The sequence below is a fragment of the Petaurus breviceps genome, unplaced genomic scaffold (genome assembly GCF_028583685.1).
Source record: "Petaurus breviceps papuanus isolate PSGF00001 unplaced genomic scaffold, PetGlider_PUasm1.0 185, whole genome shotgun sequence".
Lineage (NCBI taxonomy): Eukaryota > Metazoa > Chordata > Mammalia > Diprotodontia > Petauridae > Petaurus > Petaurus breviceps.
The window spans coordinates 325,249-349,719 of NW_027185797.1; the positions used below are offsets into that span (position 1 = coordinate 325,249).

General features: G+C 38.5%; 1 protein-coding gene across 2 annotated transcripts in view; it reads left to right on the forward strand.

Annotated features, from left to right (window-relative positions):
• Window positions 1–24,471, forward strand: part of MYRIP (myosin VIIA and Rab interacting protein) — a 435,525-nt gene that overhangs the window by 107,153 nt on the left and 303,901 nt on the right. The gene's annotated exons all lie outside the window — the stretch shown is intronic.

Here is a 24,471-nt window from a genome sequence, read left to right on the forward strand (position 1 = left end):
GTATCCATACAGTGCTTTATCTCATGTTATCCACACAATATAATTAGAAAAGCATTTATTCCCTTTCTTCCCCACTTTCTGTCCAATTGAAAAAGAGGGAAAAATGTATTAAATGTGTAAATGAATATGTAAATAAAAATGTAATAAATACAAATAGACAAGCAAAACACATTTCCACAGTGTTCATGTCTAAAAATACATATCTCATTCCACATCTTGACTCCATCACTTCTGGTGTCCTCTAATCATTTCATGGGATAAAGTCAGCATTCAATCAAAAGACTTAGGTCAAAATGACTAATTCCTATCTTCCTTACTATTAGCTGTGTAAGTCTATGTAAATTACTTTATCTTTCTGAAGTTTCTGGTTTTTAATTATTCAAATGAGAATACAAATATTTGTGCTCCCTAATGTTACTATGATGATGTATAAATCTTAAAATATTATAGCAATGAATCATTGTTATTAATCACCGTTCCTCCCACCCCTGCCATCGTGTTGGATGAACATGGCCACTCATGCCACTTGAATGAGCAGGAACTCACCAACTGCAATGCTTTTTATAAGACAGAGGATCGTGAGGTTTTACAGTCTGCCCTATCATTATGCATGCCCTCAAGCCTTCATTTGTACTGCCATCTGACACTAAGGAGTCCCTCAGCCTTGCAATTTGTCCTTCATCTTCATCTTCAGGACCCACAGTACTTTCCACCCTCATCTTCACCCCTCTATTTTGTGTTATTTCTCCCAGTTAGAATGCGAGCTCCTTAAAAGTGGGAACTGTTTAGATTTCTTATTTGTATCATTAATTCTTAGCAGAGTGCTTCATATATTGTAAGTGCTTAATAAGTATCTTCTTCATTAATTACCCACCTCTTAAAATGAGGGGGGTAAAATCTCTTTAGGGGCCTCATTTAGCCATAATTCCATAACCTTTTGTATCCATTATTTTTCTGTTCTTTCTTCCATTATTGTGTATCCATTTTGTATATTGTTTTCTAAATTCTGCTTATTCCCTTTATATGAGTTCTTACAGCTTCTTATGCTTCTCTACATGCATTACATTTGCCATTTCTTACAGCCTCCGTTATATTTCATGCATCATAACTTTCTTAGCCATCCACCAACCAGTGGGCATCTGCTTTGTTTTCACTTCTTTCCTACCACAAAGTTACTGCTATCAATACTTTGGTATCCATCATATCATTCTCTTAAAATATTGAGCAATGCCTAGCAGTGGAATCCTGGAGTCACTTGGGATATGGAAATTTGAAGGAAACTAGGGATTCTCACTTAATTTTTGCATACCTCAGGCAATGACCTAGGACTTATTAATTAAATCCTAGAATGGGTGTGATTTGAATTGGTGGAGGGAGTTCCCATACCAGGAATACCTCCAAATCACAGGTCCATCAGTGTGGGTACTTTGTGATATTGTACAGAACAAATCAGATACGGTCATTGCCCTCTTGGAACTTTGACCTTCAGATACATAGCAAGATAGAGTCATTAAGAGTACTCAAAGTGCACAACAGAAAATAAAACAAAACTTAGGGAGCACAGAAAAACAGGGCAGTTTGAAAACGATGTATAGTATTTATTACATAGGTTTTTTTTTTTTTTAAGCAATTGGGGTTATTTAAGTAACTTGCTCAAGGTTATATGGCCAGTTATTTCTGGGTGTGGTGCTGAGTGTCTGAGCCCGGGACTCGATCTCCAGGTTGCCCCAACACTGGAACCGGTGCTCTTACTCGCTGAGCCACCTGGCCGCCCCTAAGCAATTGGGGTTAAGTAACTTGCTCAAGGTTACACGGCCAGGTGTTTCTGGGTGGGTGCTAAGTGTCTGAGCCCGGTCCTCTCAACACTGGAGCCGGTGCTCTCACCCGCTGTGCTACCTGGCCGCCCCAACATAGGTTTTTTTTAAGGAAACACTTTGAAATGGAGATTCATGACTTCATATTGAATCCTCTTTTTGTTTTGTGCTCTATACATGGAAATTTATATTTAAGTCCAAATTAATTTTAAAAACCTCTCCTATGAGGGAAGGGAATTAGCTTTTACAGCACACCTACTATCGCCAGGCACTGTGCTAAGCACTTTACAAATATTGTCTCATTTGATTTCTCAAAATGACCCTGGGAAGCAGATACTGCTGTCATCCTCACCATTTCAGATAATGTTCACCTTGTAGGACAAGGTTAAACAGATGCAGTGTTCTGCACCCTGTAGGTAGGCTCAGTAACTACCAAATTTGAAGGCAAGAATGTAAAATTAAATTACATGCAGATAAAGAGATTAAAATGGGTTGGAAGCAAGATCAGTAAAGAAGAGAGCATGAGTATTACGGGAAACTATCCCCTCTTACCATTTCTCTGAGGAACCAATTAACTGGAGGAATGGAGGAACAAGGATTTGAGAGATTTGAAGGAAAGTCTGCTCCAGATGTTTATGGGAGGAAAATTAGGTTTGTGATGCCCAAGTCGAGTGCGTGAACTACAGCTATCCCTTCCACATGGCCACTTTCTCCACATGAGTTGCAATATATGGCAGGTTGGCATAAGAAATTAAATGGGAATTTGGGGCAAGTTGATGATACTTGGAGGACAGAAGGCAATGCAGAACCTATATCCAAATAACCCCAATTTTACAACAAGGTATGGGGTAAACACTCCATAAAAGAAAAAGAAGTAAAAATCAGAATTCTTCTCTGGTATGGGGATTTTTCACATCCTGGTGGATAGGGGAAGGGGAACTAGCCCCTGCAAAGTGGAAGGGATAACTGTATTGAGCAGACTTAGGAAATGGCCATGGAAGGAAAGTCTCATTTTGCTTTCATTTCAAAGTTTCCTGAGTTTTACCCTCTCTTCCCAAAGCCTCTGATCACTGGGCTAAACTTGGAGTTTATGAACTTGCTTGTGAGTATGAGAAAGGGATCTATCTGTTCCTTTCAGGCCTCTCTATCTTTGAATGTTGACATTTAATATCTAGCCTTGAGGAATATCAAAGCTGAGGCAAATAGCACAGTTAGATTACAGAAAGCTGAAAAGAAAAAAAATGCTTAGCCTGCAATATGCAAGGGAAGCCATTGAAAGGTATAGTTCAAAGCCCTCTCTCTCACTTTTTAAAAAGTATTAATGTGTATATGTATTTAATGTGTGCCTATGTTAATCACCCAGGCAAAATGTAAAATCAACATTTTCCCATGTTACCCATCAAATTGTCTACTTTTTCAGCTTTTACCCAAAATACATTGCAAAGTTCCATGGCTGTATACTCAAAGATGCTATTTTTGTGTGTGGCGTTTTTTCCTAATACAAATAAATATCTGAAAAGACTGATGTGTTTGACTAGCAGTGTTATGTGCTATTTCTAATTATGGTTAAACAAGGATGGGAGGAAGGCAAATGAACTGTTTAAGTTACCCTGGGGATATTGGAGGCTTAGTGTCTGATGGCATTCATTCGGGTCTTGCATGCTATATGGGGGTGTGAACAGTAAACGGTAATACTTGGTTGGGGATGCTCTTCCGATTTTCTCAAATTGTGTAATTCGTTGGCTCAAAAACCATTTATTACACATGAGAGTCAACTTGAACAACTCCAGATGCTAGAAAAATTCATTCATTCATCCCAGATATGCTTCACACCTACTATGTGCAAAATCTTGGGGAAGACAAACAAATAATAATGCACTTTTCCCTTAAGGAGATTATGATTGAACTACAACTGAATGTTTCTCCTTGTTTCCATAGCACTTAGCACAGTGCCTGTCAGATATTAGGTGCTCAATAATTAAATGTGTACTGATTGATTGAAGTGGGGTACAGAAGATAATAAAAAACTACTGGAGAAAGATAAGTATTTGAATGCATTTTTCTTTTGAATATACCTGTTCTCTACATCACAGCAGAATAAATGCATTTTATTCAATCCCAAGGATGTTTTAAACACTGGGGAAATGTCCTTATTGACACATGTTGATAGAGCAGGTGAATGGTAGTAGTCATGAATTCTGAAATAAGAGACAGGTGAGATTTCATTTGAGGGGCTGTGCTGAATAGCAATGGCTGTTTGAGGCTATTCATAACAGTGGTTGTTTTGACAGTTTGAGAGGGTGAAGTCTCCTTTCTCAAAGAGATTTTTTAAGTTGAAACTTCAATTTACATGAAGAAATATTTCATGACTATTTAAATTTTTCTTTCTCCCTTCATTTAAAAATGCACTTATTTTGGAGTGAAATATACACATTAACACAACAAGACTGAGAAGTTGAAACGAAATGAGCTTCACTGTAGCAGTCTTTGAGGTCTATTTTACAAAGCAAGGTCAAGTTGTAGGTATAGTAGCCCGATGTGTTTCTTCCGACATTTGGAACAATAAAGAAAGGATTTAGGGTGGCTTCCAAGATGCACTGGCCCATCACTGAATTTCATGATGAATCTAAGATCATATTATACTTCCATCGGGATGTGGCAAATAGTAATACCTTTTATTTTATATATGTGTATATATGTATATGTATGTATTTCCTATAATATTAACATATATGTACATATTTCCTATAATACTAAAAATGACCTTTTGATATCCATGCTTTTTAGTATTGTTAGTATAGTGAATGCTGTATTTTAGAATAATTTTCCTTATCTGTTGATATGATTGTATTTGTGTTGTTTACATGATTAACTATACTAATTGCCTTTCTAATATTAAGCTTTGTGTTTATTGGTCTTTTTTATCTTTTTTTTTTTGGAGGGGGGAAGGCAAGACAATTGGGGTTAAGTGACTTGCCCAAGACCACCCAGCTAGTAAGTGTTAAGTGTCTGAGACCACATTTGAACTCAGGTCTTCCTGATTCCAGGGCTGATGCTCTATTGCGCCACCTACCTGCTCCTATCTTTGTGTTTATTGGAAAATAATACCGGTATATACTTGATCTTCATAATTCTTTGTATGTATAGCTAAAGCCATTTTGCTAAGCTTTTGTTTAAAAGTTAGCATCAATATTCTTTAGTAATACTGGACTGTAGTTTGCTTTTGCTCTTTTATTCTGTGCTTAGGTATTTGGGCTATATTTATCTCACAATTGGCTGACTTTTTTCTTTCTCCATTATTGAGGATTTTTTCCCTGTATAGGTATTGATTGCTTTTTAAACATAAAAAATACTCATAAATTCATTTTGACTAAATAATTTTTCTTTGGTAGTTTATTTATAGCTTTTTCAATTTCTCTTTCTGAGATCAGTTGGTTTAAAATGACAATTTTGGGTTTTTATTACTTTGAATATTTCATATTTTTATAGGTATTCATCTGTTGCTTTTGATTGATTTGATTTGATTTTTCTCAGATACATTTTCATGGAATCGGTTCTGATGATTTTTATTTCCTCTCTTCTCATCTTGTGCAATTTTATTTGGCCAATTGAATCTTCTTCTCTTCATATCAGGTTAGTTCAATTAAAGGTTTGTCAATTTTGTGAGTGTTAAATTTAGTCTTTTTAGAGAATGAGCTTTTCATTTTAGCCCATTTCTGCCTTTTCCCCCCTCTTATCTATTTCTCCTCGAATTTTCAAAATTTCTTTTTTCTTGTCTATTTTGATTTTGTTAAGTTAATTTTCTAGGTTTTTTTTAATTTAAAAATGTGCATATTCAGATCTTTAGTCAAGACAAGTTAGTTTCTGTGATGTGGACAAAATAGATATTGAAACAAGTAATTTTGTTGGTGGAGATATATCAAAAGAATGGGATATTTAAACCTATAAAAGAGTCAGCTCATAAAGTCTTGAGTAAAGTCCATAAATAAATAAAATTGGTAAAAGCTGGATTTTGTGAATCATCAAACCATAACATTAGGATATCTGCAGAACTATTTATATCATCTTGAGGACTTTCCTATCTTCTACTATCCTTACCTGCACTCTAACCCCTTGCATTTCTTTAGATATACAAGGAGATACTTTTCATTTGTTCATCCAGAATGATTAATCTTATGACTGCTGACTTCAACTTACTGAATTCTTTGGTTTCAATTCCCTTTTAGCATCTTTCTAAAATTATTCTGTATCATTCTGTGTCATCTGCCCAGAACCACAAATTTTGAATTGCAATGTCCTTGGTACACGTGAATGTTTTAAATAGATTTGAGATCAAAATCTCAAATGAAACTTTGCATAATTGGAAATTATGGCCCAATTTAGGTTACTTCAGAGTTACTTAGTGACGTAATGTTTACATAGCTGTATTTTATATTTCAGAACCTTTCCCCTCTAATCGTTTGCTTTGAAAGAAGAATATGTCTCTGGCATCATTGTATTCTTTATTACATTTGGTGTTTTGTGTTCTTTAAATCTAGTGGGGAATATACCATACTCAATTTCATTTGTTTTTATGTTTTTTAATTCATGAAGATAGAGCTGTTATACTATGTGGGATGATCCACAAATAGAATAGCTGTCTTTTAATTAAGAAAAAAAAAAGACAAACCCATGAAGAATTCTTTCCCTTGAACTGTTACTAGCTATGTTTATAGTAATTTTCATTGTATTGCAGAGGAATGATCATCAGACCATCAGTGTGATATAAACCTAGTTCCCCCACTTTTTATCTCTGTGACCTTGGGCTTTACAATAACTCCTCAGCCTATTTGTTCATCTGGAAACTTAGAATAATCATCACTAAAATGAAGTTGAACTAAATCTCTAAGATCCTGTCAGCTCTAAATCCTATGATCCTGCAACAAATTCCTATCCTGTTCCCTTCCTCATTTATTTTGACCATAGATAATATATAGGATAATATATATCTCTTATGGTAATAGGAGAAAGGTTTGTAGTTATATTTGTAGTTAATTCAATAAATATGGAATTCATTGAAGAAGATTTTACCAAATGCCCATGACAAACAATGCATTAGGATGCAAAGACAAAAAAACAATAATAGTCCTTGCTTGCTGGGTGCTTACATTCTTCTGAAAATACATACATAAAGCCATGTGACTATTATGTCTCAGAGCTGGTACTAGAAATCAATTGTTCTCCCTCTGAATCCAGTGATTTGTCCTTGTCTTAGAAAGGACATATTTTCCACATATTTTTTGCTTTAAACATGTAGCATGACTTGGAGGTGGGGAGGATCCTCAAGTTGACAAAAATAGGAGGTAGTTTGAGACTAGGCAGCTCATTGATAAATATAAGTGGATAAACATCCTAACTAGGATGCCATGATCATAAATTTAGTGCTGGAAAAGACCCCAGGGATCATCTGCTCCAACTTCCTCATTTTACAGTAGTGGAAATTGAGGTCCAGATAGGTTTAAGTGATTTGTCAAAAAGTGCACTGGGAAAAATAGCAGAGCCAGTATTCAAACCCAAGACCTCTGACTCCCAATTCAGTGATTATTCCCAGTATAGCACACAGACCTCCCTTTTATACTTCTACTTTAGACCATTCCTCTTTATGAAATTCCATGGGTAATGAGACCAGCTAAGTCCCATGAATCCTGAAGGGTCACGAAAGCACAATTTTTGGGAAACACTATATTAGTAAACAATTATATGATCAACAGTTTCTATAGGAACCACGGGAAAATGAACCATTTGAAAGGGTGGTACAAGGGTTTTGTAATTTCTGATTATTTTCATTGACTCGTTACTATGAAATTATGTGAAGATCAGCTCAGACTCCATTGGGCAGGAAGAGTGTCACGGCTGTTGATACCACTTAGATGGATGGGGTTTTACCAACCACAATGATGGTCTCCACCTCCACATTGAAGTATAGACCTACCAAACCCATCAATTTGCCACTGCATTCTAAAGTCTTCTTTTTACCATGTTCCCTCTAGATCTCTGAACACTGTCATCCAACCTGCTGGTAAAGTCATAATACATGCCTAATAAGTGTTTATTGATTGATTGTAGGGACATAAGCATTCCTGGGCCTGTGTTGTCTTGGGCTGAGCAAGGTTATACTGCTCTGGTCACTTCCAGCTCTGCTGGAGCTCCGTAGGATTTCCAAGGACCCCTACCTCAGTATCTCAGACTACCCTATTAGTTTCTAAAGTGTGTTCACTATTATTGCTACCTCTAGACACAATATTTTGAAGGCTATGTGGATCTCTGGTTAAATTGAGAGGTTATCCTATACTGGCACTGACTTTGCTGGTGATCTCCCTTTTCTATTGTCCATGGGCTTCTAGCCAACTTTTTTGTATAGTTCTGGGATATGGCTAATCCCTTACTATTCTGTTACTTCTCATTGGATTTCTTGAGTATTATTCATTCTGGTGTAAACTTCAGGGTTTTGTTGGGGGTAGTTATGTGGGAACTTGGCAGTCTGCTTTGTGTTGTGTCATCAATCATGGCTGGATGTCTATTTTTAACATAAAATATTATCATTGCTACTCTCAAAGTTAGTGTTTGAAGTCAGTCTTTTAAGAATGTTTTATTGATTCTTATTTTTGTTGTTATATCCCAATGACCACCCTACTCTCCACCCCAGAGAACTCTCCACTGTAGCAAAGAAGAATACTTAAACAAATCATCTAATACACTGACCATTCCTAACAACATATACATTATTAAGCAGTTACATAGGGGGCAGTAGAAAGAGCACAGACCTTGCAGTCAGAGGCTCTGAGTTTGAGTCCTGGATCAGTCACTTTCTACTCGTTCGACTTTAGACAAATTCCTTCACCACTTGAGGCCTTCATTTCCTCTTCTGTAAAATAAGGGGCTTGGCATATGAACTCCCTTCTAGCTCTAGATCTATGACCCCATGACCCTATTACCTCTTGGCCAAGAATGTCAAGTTTTGTTTCTCCATTGGTAAACAGTGTGAAATCAAGCTAGTTCACTGTAGCAATTGGAATTTTGATCTTCATGTTGTTTTCCTTTATATGATTGCAATCATCATATAAATTGTTCCCTTGGCTCTACTTATTTCACTTTGCATCCATTCATAAGTCTTCCCAAGTTTGTCTGAATTGTTCACATTTGGCATATCTTAGGTCACAACCATATGCTATGGCATTCACCTGCCACAATTTGTTCAGATATTTCTCTTATCCGTGGATATCCACTTTGTTTACAGTTTTTCAGTATGACCACTATTATCACTACCAATTGCTACTTACTACTACTAATAGCTAGAATAGCTAGCATTTTTATACTACTTTAAGGTTTTCAAGATGCTTTACATGTAGTATCTCATGTGATATTCATAAGAACCTTGTGAGCTAGGGCCAGGATCGAAGAAGATCTGAGATCAAATGCAACTTCAGACGCCTAATAGTTGTATGACACTGGGCAAGTCACTTAACATCTATTTGCTTCAGTTTTTTCAACTGTAAAAATAGGGATAGTAGCAGCACTTACCTTGCAGGGTTAATCTAATGAGATAATAACTATAACTGGCACATAGTAGGTGCTATATTAATGGTAGCTATTATTATTATTATAATACATGTGAAAACTGAGATTTGAGGAGTCTAGATAATCTGGTCACTGTCACATAAATAGTATGTGCCTGAGGCAAAGTTGGAACTTTACTCTAGTCCAATGTCTATCCATTCATGGAAACTGCTACCATGAAAAATCCTGCCATAAATATGTGTATTCTAAAATATGGGATATTTCTTTCTGTACTTGACTTCATTGGAGTATTTCTTCATTAGGAGGATTGCTTGGTCAAAGGGCATACATAGTTTAAAGACTTTACTTTCTTACTAACGTATTTAATCCTTATGACCTTGAGCTTGAATGGTACTGACAGGAGGACAGAAAATGAGGTATAGAGTGTGTGCATGCATACACACATGTGTATGCATGTGTGTATGCTACATGTGTGTGCATACAAGAAGATGATTCATTTAGATAACTTCTAAGATCTCACATGATTCTGAGAATCTATGACTGCGTGTCTTTATGAGGGAAGCGGAGGACAAAGAAGGAAGAATGAACAGGCAGGAATCTTGGTTTGGAAAACACCGCATTCTTTTGCCCATATTGACTGTGTCCACAGGTCAGCTATAGAAATATCATGACTTCTCACTTCCTGAATTCCTTTGATTACTGATGCAAATCATTAGGACTCCAACATGAAATTGAAACAAAAGTACGTGATGTTCTCATTTTCCTTCTCTATAACTGTCCTAATGAGACAACATGGCCTAATGGATACAGATTCTGGCCTCAGAGTCAGGATGACTAGGATCCAGCCCTCCCCCTCCACTCCCCATACTGGCCATGTTGCCTTAGACATCTCTCTAAAACTGCCAAGTTATAAATTTGCCTTGGTACATCAAGCTTCCACAACGTTAGTTAAGAAACACCAATGAAGCACAGGATTGGACGCCCCCAGAAACACTTCCCCCAAATGCCAATCCCCTCCTCAAGTCATCCAGACTGAAGGATCCTCTGGAACATGCATACGCAGAGAGAGCAGATGATATCTATATCTATACCTACATACAAACATATATTTAGCTGATTTTATTCTGTTTAGTCCTCTATACTTCCTTTTAGTGACAAACTTTAAGAAGTAGTAGTCGTGTTAATGAGAAGAGATGCGCAGGTCTCCCTTTTCAGAGCATGCCAATTACACACTTAACACCAGGTTGGTTTGACTACAAGTCTAGTGGGACCTCTTTATTATCTTTGGACAGAATCACCCTGTAAAATATGGGTTCATTCACTCATTTTCTCCTGGTTATTGTTAATACCAAATAGCATGGCTGGTGATTGTTGGTGGCATATTTTAGATCCTACTATCCTCAAACTGAGCAACTGGGTGGTGCAGCGGATGGAGTGCTGGGCTTTGAGTCAAGAACACATCTTCTTGAGTTTCAATCTGGCCTCGGAAACTTACTAGCTGTGCGACCATAGGCAAGTCACTTTACCCTGCTTGTCTTTTTCATTGGTAAAATGAGCTAGAGAAAGAAATAGCAAGCCACTCTAATATCTTTGCTAAGAAAATCCCAAATGGGGACATAAAGAGTTGGACACAACATAAACAATTGAACAATAACAACAAAATCCTTAAACTAATAATTTTTTCAAGGACTTTTTCATAACTTTCTGAGGGTTTCTAATTAAACCAGTATATCTTTTGTAAATAGCAATCATTTGACTCTGCTTTGCTGATGATTATAACTTTAACTTCTTTCTTATTTTATTGCTATAGTTAGTACTGAATATAATCCTGTTTTTCTTTCATGGAAGTTAATTTTGCTTTTTTTATAATGTTGAACCATTCTTTCATACCTTGTATGAATCTAACTTAGCCATGACGAACTCCAAAAGGTAGCCTAGGAGGGTCTGATAGGGCACTGGCAAGAGGAAACTGAGGACTCTGTTGTTAGGTGTCTCCTTCATGTTTTATCAACTCTCTGGCTTAATGTCCTTTCACACTTGGTTTAATATTTCATCTACCCTCTATAGCTATCACTTTCCCTCTATGCTGGCCCCTGAACACGAATCTGGTTCAAAGGACCCAGCCATCTGAGGGGAGGGAGAGCAACACTGAGGGCCTAGCTCTTACAGCTGTGGCCTTGAAAAATATCTTGCAGGATGTAGGACTTGGTGTGTTTGACCATTGTGTCATGGGGTGGGTGAGGTAGGATTCTATTATTTTTCTGTAAGAATTACCTTAAGGTGTCTTATTTCACTTTTCCTCTTCTCATTGTTGCTGTTTTATTGCATCGTTGGGTACATCATTGATTTCAAATTAATTTAAAGGGGCTGCTGAGACTAGACCACTTTTTACTCTTCCATCTTGAGCCTGTTCCCTAGATTGCTTTAAAAAAAATTCTAGTGACATGAATTTATTTTGCTTGGAAAGATGTATTCCCAGTCTTTTAAGATGAGTTCTATAATTAATACCACAATGAAAATTAAGTGATATTTTGCTAAGTAATACTTGATTATCATCTTCTTTGTAATCATTCCTTCCACTGGGTGTACATTTATATAATTATCTTAAATATCAATGCATTATAGACAATTTCTAAATCACAAAAAAATATGTTGCTACTTGGATCGAATCTTCTCCCAATTCTTCTTAAATTGATAGATAGGTGGGGCTGTAGAAAGTCATGCCTACTTTTGCTTAACAGTCAGGTAGAATTAGGAGTCATTAATAGATACTGAGATGGCAGTGAAGGTCCTCTGAACCGAAGTCCTCCGATTCTGACCTTTCCTACTATACCAATGATAATGCCAGGAAAAGAGTGATGGAAAGAACTAAATTCCTGTGAAACAAGCAAGTGTTGTAATTTATTAATGTTCTTAAGACTCAACTATTTTATGGAATGTTACCTTATTATAAAACTTATTTCTCACAATCTTCTTATGTTGGTGATCTCCCTAGGAGAATCATTTCCTCTTATACTCCTGTCATTTATCAGTTTACCCTTCCTAGGTTTAGTTCTGTAATTAATCTTAGAAACTCCTAACTGTGTTGGTAGTGCTTCTGGAGTTCTAAAAGAGAGCTTCAATTGCATGATTACTGGTGTTGACATGGGAGTATCGGCCACTGAACTCTTGTTCACTGTCCCTGGTGCTGATTTCAGTAGTCTTGCCCAATGGTGTCTACAATGAATTTTCTTTTTAAGTGGGTGAGGTTGCTTCTTCCTCAATTGACCTCTGTAAAAAATTGGTGAGGAGCCCTATTATTTATGCTTCTCAATGGAACAAAGGTTATTCTGGGTTTTGGAAGAGACTTGCAACTCCTCTGGCTGAGTAGGTTAATCATAGGCTGCAAACCCCTTCATTTTACAGACAAGGAATCTAAAGGCCAAGTTATTTGCCCAGGGCTCACACAGGAAGCAAGCTGGTATTTGAACCTAGCCCTCTGGCTTCAAATTCAATGTCCCACCACCCCCCCTCCACTAAATAAAGCTACATCTTTATAAAACTTGTTTTAAAATCAATGAATTGAACTGTAAGGGCCAATCCTCCTGTCAGTCAATACGCATTTATTATGTACCAGACACTATTCTAATGTTGGGGATGAGTCAAAGGAAGACTTTTTTAGGATTAAAATCAGTCAAGAAACATTTAATATGTGCTTAATTTGTGTGAGGAACTCTGCTAGACACTGGGGATATGAAAAAAGAAGACAAAAAACAAAACAAAACCCTACAGACCTTGTCCTTAGGGACCTTACAGTCTAATAGAGGAGACAGCATGAGGAATTGTCAAAATATATTCAGAGTCGATGGAAGGTAATCTGGGGGCAGGGAGTGGCACAATAGCTGAGAGGGCCAGGAAGGGCCTCCTGTGGAAGATAAGATTTGAGCTAATCTTGGAGGAAGCCAGGAAAGCTGAGAGGCAAAGGTGAGCAGGAGGAACAGTCAGAACAAAGTCATGGAGTGAAGAGGTGGAATAATCAGTGCTCATCAGAATTCAGCAGGGGTAACTGACCTGCAAGAACATCCAATTGGTCTGTCTGGTCAGGCCCAAGTTTATTTTATTATTATTTTATGATAAAGTCATTTTTTTTTTGCTTTTTGGAGGGCAATTGGGGTTAAGTGACTTGCCCAAAGTCACACATAGAAAGTGTGTCAAGTGTCTGAGGCTGGATTTGAACTCAGGTCCTCCTGACTCCAGGGCTGATGCTCTGGGCCACCTAGCTGCCCTTTCAGTAAAGTCATTTTTAAAACATCTACAAACAAATTTTTCTGATTCTTGGTATTATAAATGGCAACTAATTGATTTCAGTAGTAGGGTGGTGGGGGGCAGGGTGACGGGCTTTTCAAAAGATTTGAATCTTTCTGCCTCCTGGACACTGACAGATGAGCAATGACAAAAAGTGTCTCAGAGAAATAGAAATATCATGGTTGAACTGAACAGGAAGTCTTTCTGGGCAATGACACCATTTTCATTCAGAAAGCAATAGATTCTTAGATTTGGGAAGATGCAGTTTTTTGTCAGGCAACATTACAGTGTTCAGTAATTAGCTAATTGTGAAGCATGTGGGCCCATGTCTCCTTTTAAACTGAGGCAAACAACGAACATCCATCCCTTGTACTATATCATGCTACACTATATCATACTACCTGGAGATACCGATACCAGATTGACAGCCCACAGTGGTCATAGCAGGAAAAGCTGTGAAAGGGGTGAGCTGCCTGTGAAAACTTCACCATTTGGCATTTTTGTGTGTCTGTATATGCATGGGGTGGGACTGCATCCCCATATGGGTTTCCCTCCTTTTGTACCTTCCTGATCCATCACCTATGTTGTATCATGTTGCAGCAAGAGAAAAAAAAAGACTCCAGAGGCACATAGACCAAAAGGCAGAAGTCATATTCTTTTCCAAAGTTCTCAGATTTAAATATGATCCAGGTGATCCATGACAAAAAGCAAAACAAAACAAAACCAAGTCTACCTCCCGCCTGCTCTGGGCCTCTGGGAGTGGAGTTTATTGGCTACAGTCTGGTTCCATTGGGCAGTTGTCTACACTGCCAAATTGTGATTGACAATGATTATGGTGAGACCAGGTGCTGAACAGATGGGTATGATGGATAATTTTCACATTTTGTCATAGAAATTGATATTAAATATAAGCCCTTATGCATTAACCAATATTAGTTGTTGATCTTAATATCCTAGGGAGCTAAGGGAGTCATGGCCCTAGAAACATGTTTCTCCTACCCACTGAGAAGCATAGGAAGGACACTAGCTTTTGTTCTATTCATGCTCATTTATGAATTGAACACATCAGTGATCAGTTTTCTTTCACCCTGGATGGAAAAGTACAATTCTTAGTGCCCAGAAAAATTCTAGGACTTTGCTCTCCTTTAAGATATGTCAAAACAAATGGTATCAGAGACTCTGAGCTGGAAGGGTCCTTAGGGATAATTTAGTCCCATCCCTTCATTTTGTGGATGAGGAAGTTGAGGCTTAAAGAGGTGAAATCATCCATAACTCATTAGTTTGGGCTCTTCCACCGAATTTCCAAGTTGATAGGGACTTCAGAGGCCATCTTGTTCAACCTTTACCTGAATAAGAATACCTTCTACAATATACTTGATAGATCATTTTCCAGTCTTTGGGTTGTTCTACTATCCCCATTCCACCTTCAGATAACTCTCATTGTTAGGACTCTTTAAAAATCCAGCTGAAATCTCTTTCTCCCTGCAATTTATAGCCCTTTCTCATTATATTGAAATATACACAAGGACCATATCCTAGGCATCCTTTGATCAGTTTCTTTTGGTGATGTGACACATCTAAGCCCATTTAATTCAATCACAGGTTTTTTTCTAATTTCCTTAAAAATTTGATCCCTTCCAGCTCAGATGCCAGCCTTCCTGTAGATATCTTGAGGATATTAGCATTCTCCTCTCTTTAAGTCCCAACCAGAAAGTCAAGGGTATGTAGGAGAAGCCAGAGAAAACCAAAATGAGTGCAGCCCAAGAAGCAAATGTATTATTGTCTATTGACTGTCTTTCCATTCTTCTTTTTGGAGAAATGCTAAATGTAAGAGGAATCCAAACCTTAAGGAATTTACCCCAGGGTGCTGGGATGTGGGTGATGAGCCAAAGAGTATGGGAAAAGAGTCTAATTTCTTTAATTATAGGCCAACCTCTCTCTTAAAAACTAGTTGGATCAGGGCAGCTAGGTGGTGCAGTGAATAGAGCACTAGCCCTGGAGTCAGGGGGACTTGAATTCAAATCTGACCTCAGACACTTAACACTTACTAGCTGTGTGACCTTGGGCAAGTCACTTAATCCCAATTGCCCTGCCTTCCAAAAAGAGACAAAAAACCCTAGTTGAATCAACCATCAATAATATAAGATACCTTTGGTGGATAATTAATGCTACTGGGTTTAGCAAACAAGTGATTAGTTAGGTCAATTCTTGTTCTCTACTCTCTGTTTAGGGATTATTATTGTTAATCTTTCATTCACCAAGAAGATCAATGACATCACATGGGTGATGTCTCCACTTGCACATCAGCTGGTTTTAAATGAGGCAGAGCTCAGCAAAGTCTTCAGTCTCACTCTCTTCCAGACTCATCAGAGTCCCTTGGCAAGACAGAAGTCAAGATGACTTGCTTAGGAATAGAAAGGAAACAGTGAGTGCATCATTTTCAATAATGAGACAGTTTGGAACAATCATTATTTTAAAGAATATTTTAAGAAATCCTTTTCAAGAAATATATTGTTGAGGTAAAATCCAGTACCCATCTCACAAATACTTAATATTCCATTGTTTAATCAACCTAAATCTTAGCTTATAATCCAAAGCCTGCATCTGTTGTCAGACTTACATCCTTGCTTAGCATTAGAGTAGCTGTGAGTTTTTATTTTTCAGCAGCTGACTAGTTTGTCTTGGTCACAGGTAGTTAATTCGGTCTGTGTAGATTAATTCTAGGTAAGATATTCATTTGTATTTCTAACTTTCCTTCTCTTGACAATCATCACTCTTTTTTTCTTTTTGATGGATAGACAAATGAAAACAGTAATGTGTTAGATCATCTTGTTGCAGAGAGTATTATTTCCTCCTCTTCCCCCAATTATGACTGTTTAGGGGTATGATGCAAGGGCCTTTTGTTCTGAAATTCATTTGAGCTTCTGATATTTTTGAGATTTAATAGGGAGATTTAGTATGTCTAACTGAAAACCACCATGCAAGTTTTTAAAGGTAGGCATGAAGTCCAGTGGTGATATCTTATAAGAGTATCTTTTAATAGTAGTGCTCAGATCATCAAGGGTATCATCATAGCAAGGGAGAAATCTACTTCATCCTTGGTCCTGAGGAAACTAGCTCTGGGTCTTTCATTTTGAATTTAATTCATAATTCATCACTGGGGACAAGGGCTCCGTGTCTTTCAGAGGGCTAAGACTGCTGGGTTGTGCAAAAATAGGGCCAGGGTTCTGTTTTAATAGCAAGCTTCAGTTTATCATATTACATTCATGAATAATTCATGGGCTGCCTGTTGACTGTAAAGATAGTTCAAGAATACTAATAAATGCATTATTTCTTCTTTCTCAAGAAAAGCACCAACTGCAATTACAACCTTTCCCATCAATGAAATATAGGACAGTAAAATTATAGCCGGTAGTGATTAGCCTCGGTGATTTCCAGTATTAATTACCACAAAGCACAATACTAGCTACCTGTATTTCTAAAACGTGTTTGTTGTACAATACTGGTGGCATGCTAAACTGCCATTAGTCCTTTTAATATCTCATGTGCATCTCATATGAGCAGAATAGAAACAATAATGGTTCATCAAGGAGAGGTTGGGGAGTAGATGCACAGAACAGAGATTTATAAGTGAAAGCCCCTATAGAGATCGTCCGCTCCAATCCTATCATTTTCACAGATGAGAAAACTGGTCAATTAAGAGAAGCAACTTATTCACAGTCACATCTGTACTAAATGATAGACCCAGGATTCAAACCCAGATCCTCTGACTTCAAGTCCATCATTCTCCCCACTGCAGCATGTTGCAGTAGTAAATTGTGAAACATTCATCATGGAGTTGTTTACTTCAAAGGCAGAAGCTACCAATATTATCATGGGTTCCTTCTCTATTAGAGCATTCTTTTTTCCTTTTGCTGGTTGAGTTCTCATTCAAGTCACAACAAAGAAATGATCATTATTAGCAGTCCTCTTTCTCAGCATGCTAATTTGCATACTAATTTGGTTTCTTTTAGACTTGAAAAAAATAGAACAATATAAGCAAATGAATAGGATTTTGAAGTAGTTATGATATAAATTGCAATTTCCTGAATGATTCTGTTTTTTTTTTTATTACAAATGATTATTTTTATGTCACCTAAAAATCATGAAGTTATCAAATGAGAAAATGGAGGTGAAAGCTAATGGCGATTAAAGTCTCAAGTTTGACACTATGGCATCCTGTGTTGCAAACCATTCTAAATTGATGATATTTGTCATAGTCTTTAACCCCAATGAATCAATCAATCAACCAATCAACAAATATTGTAGACTATGTGTTAGGCACTGACCTTGGTGCTGAAGATATAAATACAAAGAATGAAACAGTCCCTACCCTAAAACAACTTATGTTTTAACAGAAAGAAAAAACAAGTTTTGTCAGATCTACACCATGACAGTAGAAATGTCCCTTTTTTGAGGACTCTTTGAAAGCAGCACTTAGTACCTAACATCCTAGGCATCAATGATGCTTTGGGGTTCTTTCTTACTTCACTTAACTAAAATGAGATACCTCTTTAGAATTAGCAGCAGCATCTAGCAAGTGCTTGTATGTTTGTGAAGATGTTTTAGGATCTATACCAAATGAATTAAGAGTGATAGAGTCCCTGTTTACAAATGAGTTGAGAGTTTAGTAAATTATCTGACATTTATTAAGCACCTGTTATATGTCAGGTTCTGGAGATTAAACAAAAGTGAGACAGCCCCTATTCCCAAGAAGCTCATATTCTACTTAGGGTTACAACATGTATTAGGGAATGGGGTCCAGGGAAGGGAATTTTGGTCCAGTCCAAGGGTTCTTAACCTGGGGTTTGTGGATTCTTAGAGTATTCTGATAACTATGTCTTAATACAATTGGTTTCCTTTGTAGTTTATATGTTTTATTTTGTGCATTTAAAAATCATTTTGAGCTAGGGTCTATAGTCTTCACCAGACTGCCAAAGGGGTCCATGTGTATCAGCAATGCCATATTCACAATGCCTATAGAGATTACAAATATGCTGATATAATTATCCATCACAAAATACGTCAGGTTTGCCATTTGGGGAAATAAACTAGAAAATTTATTAAGATACCAAAAGACTGAGTCCCAAAACCAGAAAGTGAAAGCCATCAGAGTAGTTATGATATTGGCACAGGTAGATAAAGTAGAAAACACCCACATTTTCAAGCCTTTAAAACAGAACAGGCTACCTCAGGCAAAGGTCCTCCTCTCCCCACTCACAGCAACCACCCAGCGCCCTGGAAGTGGGTTCCCAGCAGCTCCGGCTCCTGGCAGTCCTCAGCAGGAGTCCTTAGCAGAAAGTCCTGCTCCCAACAGCTCCGGCCGCTGGCAGTGCTCAGCCGGAGTCCTAACTCAAAAAAAAAAAAAGGCAACCGCCGCCAACTGCCAACCACAGGACCGTTAGCTCGGCTTTTCACTTTCTCTTGCTCTGCTATGTCAGCACGTCCATGGGGCATGGGAGATCTTTAAATCCCATAACCCTTACATTCGGCCCTAAGATCTTTCATGTCCCTTACTTGGCAAAAATACAGTAGGAATAACTGGTGTCAACAAAATTTCACAACAATATAACAAGAATAGCACACAATAAACACAAAAAACCATATTTTAGGGTGGGGCTTGAGCACAAGCTCCCCATCATTCCCCCCACCCCGAACAAATGGGGCCCCAAAATCTTGTGGTAAGGGGTGAAGATCTCTTCTTCTATGGCTACTTGCTGCTGAAATCGGATGTAGAGCTGTCCCTGTCCTTAGGGGTCCCATTTGAGAGGTCAGTTCTTAATATGCTTGATGCCAGGTCCAAGGGTGACACATCACAGTTGCAGACAGGGGGTGACATCCAGCTTAAGCTATCAGGCATCTACAGATGGAGGGTACCAAGCCTGTGGAAACAAATCTAACAAACAAGGTGAACAAACAAAAAATCAAGAAGAAGCAAAGAGACAATAACCAGACTATTGTAGCCTCACTCACAGTAGAATAAATGATTTAAGGGTACAATTTTGTAATCATCTTCTCCAGAATAAACAATAGTTACAGTGTTATCCTTCCCATATGCTATAATCTCTGCAGCCTTTGGAACATCATCTGGCTTCCGTTTTACCCATACTTTAGCTCCTGATTTTATTCTATCAGTAGAACCAAATCCTTCAGTTCCTGTGACAGTTATTTTGGAAGGAGGGTCAGTTTTTACAAGTGGCATTGTTTTACAAGGAACGATAATCACTTGAACTATCCTATCATTCTTGTGAATCTGTATGGGCCCTTCACCTAAATTCTGGAATGTTACAACAATTTCTCCTTTAGAATCTATTACTCCAGCCAATACATGTATTCCTTGAGCTGCTAATCCTGATTTGGGTAAAATCTGCCCAAAGTGATTTTTAGGGATTCTTATGCATATCCCAGTGGAAATTTTTCTTACTTCTTTCCTGTCCAACCAAAAGTCCTCTAAACAATGTAAATCATACCCCACCGAACCAGTTGGTCCTGGGTACGGTGCTGGGACATCTGGCCTCAAGGTCCAATACTCAATATTTGGGATCTTGTGTGTTTGTTGTTTTCTAATTTGCAGATTGGGGGTCATCATTCTGGCTAGAGGTGTACTTCCTCCCAATGGTCTATTATTCAAATTACGCAAAGCCATGAACAAATTATCCTTCCAATGTTGATATGAATTATTGGAACTTAACTTCCTCAACTGTTCTTTCAGTAATCCATTCATTCTTTCAATTAACCCAGATGCTTCTGGATAATATGGAATATGATATATCCATTCTATATTGTTTAGTATACAATACTTCTTCATTTCATTGCCTTTGAAATGTGACCCATTGTCACTTTGAATCTGCATTGGGGTTCCATAATATAGACTTATGAGATCTAGGGTTTTACAAGTGTTTTTCTGGGTTGCATTCTTATAAGGACAAGCTACTAGTACACCTGAATAGGTATCAACACAAGTACATATAAATCTGCATCCTTTATCCAGTGGTAGTGGACCAATATAATCTATTTGCCAGATTTGGGCTGGGACTTTTCCTCTTGCTATCTCTCCAGTTACTACCCGAGGAACAGTTCACTCCTTTTCCAATTGACATATATGACATTCTTCTGCTATCTGTTTTAACAGTGAATGAGAGATACTAATACCTCGATCTTGTGCCCACTGGTGTGTGGCCTGGACCCCCAAATGGCCTGCCGTTTGGTTGACCCATTTTGCTAATACTGGATCATCAGTTGTTGTCAAAGTAGGGACAATATGTTCAGTAGCAATCTTTGCCAGTCGATCAGCAAGAGCATTGTACTCACATTCTGGTGTGGTGGGGGCCACGTGAGCATCTACATGAAAAACTGACAAGTCAGTGACCAAAGACATGTTCCAGATATCTTCCCATAATTCTTTGCCCCAGACTTGTTTACCATGAATTTCCCAATTTTCATTTTTCCACATGGGCATCCATGTAGCTAACCCATTAGCTACCGCCCATGAATCAGTGAATATATGACACTGTCGTCCTTGTTCTATTTTGATGGCTTGATATACTGCCATAAGTTCAGCATATTGGCTACTTGCACCTATCCCAGTACTTTCCAAAGTCCTTCTAGTACATGGGTTATAGGCCACTGCTTTCCAATGTCTTTTTTGCCCCAAATATTTTGCTGTCCCATCAGCAAACCATGCATGTCTCTTTTGTTCCTCAGTTAATACATCATATCCCTCATTCCATTTTACGGTGGACTGTACCAACTGTTGCTTTGGCTCAGGGGGTGTGTCATTCCTCTCAATTTCTATGTTTGCTATAGATTCATGCAGAGCAGAGACTCTGCTTTTGCCTGTTTTCGCTCTATTTTGAATATACCACTTCCAATATATTGTTAAACCAATATGGGGTCTGCAATCTCTTCTGCATATTTCTTTTATCTGGGCTGGGGCTTGGCCTATCTCCTATTCCCCATGAAGGTGGGGCAAACTTGGATACAAAGATTCAGATTCAGAAATACCTGCAGGGGTGGTTCCTGCTTCCCTGTTCATTCTAATGCTAAGTACCTTTTCTTGGTACAGCTTATGCAGCTCTTCAGTTGGAATACCATCTATTCTTCTAAAGTCCACCCCAGCTCTTAATAGAGCAGTAAACAGTTCCCTTCTTGTGGGTCTATTTTGTCTCTGAATCCTCTGGCTGTTTACTCTTCTCTCTCGAGGCAATTTGTCTTTTTCCCATTCCCCTAAATCGCTTAATTGTGAAATCTTATCCAGCACCTCTGAAAGAGGGTGCCCTATTTCTCCAATTAAAAGAGTCAGAATTAGGTGCTTATATGCAGGAGGAGCTGTCTTCACTATGATATTTCTATGAGGAACTCCTAGGGGGGTATCATAATATGCATTTGCATCTCCAATCAGGATAGCAGTTTTCATTACCTCCTCCTTTAGTTTTCTCATACAGTCTCTAAGTGAGTACCAGGGTCTGTCTCCCCTAGGCCACATAGATTCAGTTGGATATTGCTTTTTGCAACCTTCTGCAGCTAAAGCTAGAAGATTCGTTTTGTTATTTCCTCCTTGCATATGGTGATCCCTAAAAGCCTGGTGTACAAAAGGATTCTGACTGATACTTATGAATTTTAAACAGTCCTCATTGTCCAGTGTTATTCCTCCTGCGCCTTCATCAGTGATTCTTACTATCCAAGACACTAAAGACTCCCCCATTCTTTGGGTAAATCTACTCAGTATTATCAGTGATCTCCTGTTGAGTGAAATCCTCAATTATCTCCCTGGATTCTGTTTTGCCTCGGTGGTTCTCCTGCCTTCTTCTTCGTATGGGGAGAGCTTCTACATTAGGAGACTCCTCATCTAACCTTGTTCCATTCTCCTCACACACATTCTCCTGGAAGCTGTCAGGGCAACTCTGCCCAGCCTGTACAAAAGCTGCATGCACATTCCTTCTGCTAGTTTTTTGCTTCCTTTTAGCTACATGAACAGTAGCTTGCTCCTGGACCACATGGGTCCCTCCAGTTTGCTCTTCTCAGTGCTGTGACACAGAAGAATCCCCAGGCAAACCAGCTGACTCCCTAGCCATCCTAGCTCTTTCCTTCAGCAGCTCATCCCTACTTTTACACATAAGGTGATAACTTGTTAGCAGCACCCAGCCTCTCCTGCACACTCCTGCCAGTTCTTTGCCTGGTTCTATGGGTATTGCTTTCAAACATCTTTCCAAATCTTCAGGTTCTCCCTCTTTTAGCCTTGGTTCCCAGTTTTCACAGGGCCCTGTGCTTTTAGCCCATTCTCTAGCTAGAGAGGAATAAGGCAAATCCTCCCATCCTGGAATAGCCATTTCTCCCTCTAAAGCCCCACTGCTTCCAAATAGAGGCCTGACATTTTGTGATCCCATCCTCGTCGCCAAATGTATCAGCAATGCCATATTCACAATGCCTATAGAGATTACAAATATGCTGATATAATTATCCATCACAAAATACATCAGGTTTGCCATATGGGGAAATAAACTAGAAAATTTATTAAGATACCAAAAGACTGAGTCCCAAAACCAGAAAGTGAAAGCCATCAGAGTATTTATGATATTGGCACAGGTAGATAAAGTAGAAAGCACCCACATTCTCAAGCCTTTAAAACAGAACAGGCTACCTCAGGCAAAGGTCCTCTTCTCCCCACTCACAGCAACCACCCAGCGTCCTGGAAGAGCGCTCTCAGCAGCTCCGGCCCCTGGCAGTCCTCAGCAGGAGTCCTTAGCAGAAAGTCCTGCTCCCAGCAGCTCTGGCCTCTGGCAGTGCTCAGCAGGGGTCCTAACTCAAAAAAAAAAAAAAGGCAACCGCCGCCAACTGCCAACTGCAGGACCGTTAGCTCGGCTTTTCACTTTCTCTTGCTCTGCTATGTCAGCACGTCCATGGGGCATGGGAGATCTTTAAATCCCATAACCCTTACACCATGGCACAAAACCAAGTTATAAACCCTGATCTAGGCAGTCCCAGGGATTTTGAATGGAACCTAGGGATACTTGATTGTCATAGTATTTTGTCTAGCATTGATCATACCGATTTGATTACTGTTCTCTGAATAAGAGGTGGAAAGGATGGGCATAGGTGCAGATGGTAAATGGCCATACTTGTTAGATGCTGGTGTCTTGGATGAGATGAAAGGTAGGCTGGGGACTAGATATAAAAAGTTAAATATAAAGGACAAGGTTTGACTCACTCATCATTCATTCCAGGGCAATAACACCATAACAAATATCCACAGTGAGAGGATTAATTTTCCCCTCCTCTCTTCTGTTTGTTAAGTGATTTGTCCAGTTCACACAGCTAGTTAATAATAGGGCAAATACCAAAATGAAGTCATTCTTATTCACTGACCATCTTCCTTGTTTAGTGTCCAAGATTGACTTTGTGCATCTGAGAGACCACAGAGATTAAAATTTTATTTTTAACATTATTTTCAACCTAGTATAAATTCAGGTAAAGCAGAAGGGATGAAATTCAGGGGTGAGAACTGTACCTATAATGTCTCTTTTGGCAGAAGCTTCAATTAAACCAGTCTGCCTAAGCAGTGGGAAGCAATCGCTTTTGATATATTTGATCCTTATCCCAGTCCCTTAATTCTTTCATCAGAAAACAAATGATGGAGAGAAAGATAGAGAGAGGGAAGGAGAGAGAGACAGAGACAGAAAGAGACAGAGAGCCAGAGACAGACAGAGAGGGAGGGAGTAAGAAAGAGAGGAGGGAGGGAGAGAGAGAGAGAGAGAGAGAGAGAGAGAGAGAGAGAGAG